The sequence below is a fragment of the Cebus imitator genome, unplaced genomic scaffold, assembly GCF_001604975.1.
Source record: "Cebus imitator isolate Cc_AM_T3 unplaced genomic scaffold, Cebus_imitator-1.0 Scaffold78, whole genome shotgun sequence".
In the NCBI taxonomy this organism is placed as follows: Eukaryota; Metazoa; Chordata; class Mammalia; order Primates; family Cebidae; genus Cebus; species Cebus imitator.
The window spans coordinates 844,073-845,328 of record NW_016107393.1 but is presented as its reverse complement, the minus strand read 5'-3'; the positions used below and the strand labels follow the sequence as shown (position 1 = coordinate 845,328).

Below are 1,256 nucleotides of genomic sequence, written 5' to 3'. Positions count from 1 at the left end.
AAAAAAAAAAAAAAAAAAAAAAAAAAGATAGCTCTGTCTTTAGAGCTGAAATAAATTCTAATCTGGAAGTCAGAATGGCCTAGAACAGATGCCTTTTTTCAATTCCACATGAATGGAGACTTTAGGCTGAGTTCCACCTCCTTAAAAAAAGAAAGCAGGGATGTGTATGGACTCAGTCAAGGGTGGAGAAGTAAAGCTGGTAGTGACTCACTTCAGTTTTTGGAAGGAGGCGGATTAAGCTTCCACCCCCACAAGACTGATGCTGGGAACTCCCACTTTGGAAGATGAGGCAGCTCTTGACTTGAAAGCAGTCTGCAGTAGCGTCCCACCCTAGAAAAGAAGTTAAATTCATTGTTAGACTTGAGACCGTGCAACTAAAATGTAAGAAATACAAGTGTCCAGTATACTCAAAAGCCTTAAAAATGCACATTTTGTCCAGTGACCAACTTCAAATTTATAACTCTGCCTTTAGGAAGTTACTAAGCATGTGTGCAAAGATTAAACTGCTAGGCAGATCATCCAAACTGTGTTTGTCATACAGAAATAGAAAAGCAACCTAAGTGTCCAACAGTAAGACTTTAATTACATAAATACATCCATATATTTTTCATATTTAAAATAATGTTATAGATACATATTTATTAATGTGATAAGTTGGCTAAAATATATTAAGGACAAACACAGGTGACCAGCCATTATGTACTTGATTATCCCCTTTCAGTAAAATAAAAACGTGTGAGTATATGCGTATGGTTTTAAAAGCTTTAAAAGGGTTTCTGGTTCAAGGTGATGGATTGACTGCATGCATTTAACTTCCCCTTGCTCTCTAAATCTCACCAACATGGTATAAAAATACACACACATACAGTCACAAAGAACAGTTTGTATAAAAGTACGAAAAGAAACTCTGCCTGACTTTACACCCCATCCCAAATCTGGGTCTTGCTGCCATATCTAGAAATGGGAAGAATGCTGACAAAAGAACAAGAAAAGGAGATTTTGACTTTTTGTTTTTATACTATCTGTACTATTTGATGTTTTTCATTAGTACTGTGTATTTTTGTAACTTTAAAATTATTGAAGGCTAGATTTAAAAGTGGTAATACAGAAGCATCACAGCACTTTGCATTTAGCTTTTATAGGGTTCACCTAAATTTGGGAAGAGTGGAGGGCAAATGAGAAAGAATAAAGGAAAGAGAAAGGGGGAGAGAGAGGAAGAAGGAAAGTGTAAGAGATCATTTTTTTTTTTTTTTTTT

The 1,256-nt window shown here is 35.4% G+C and overlaps 1 long non-coding RNA gene across 1 annotated transcript in view; it reads right to left on the bottom strand.

The window, feature by feature from the left end:
• Positions 1–1,256, bottom strand: part of LOC108307322 — a 17,477-nt gene that overhangs the window by 1,805 nt on the left and 14,416 nt on the right. Inside the window, exon 2 of the long non-coding RNA XR_001826504.2 lies at positions 212–330. This is a non-coding gene — a long non-coding RNA (uncharacterized LOC108307322). The remainder of the gene's footprint in view (positions 1–211; positions 331–1,256) is intronic.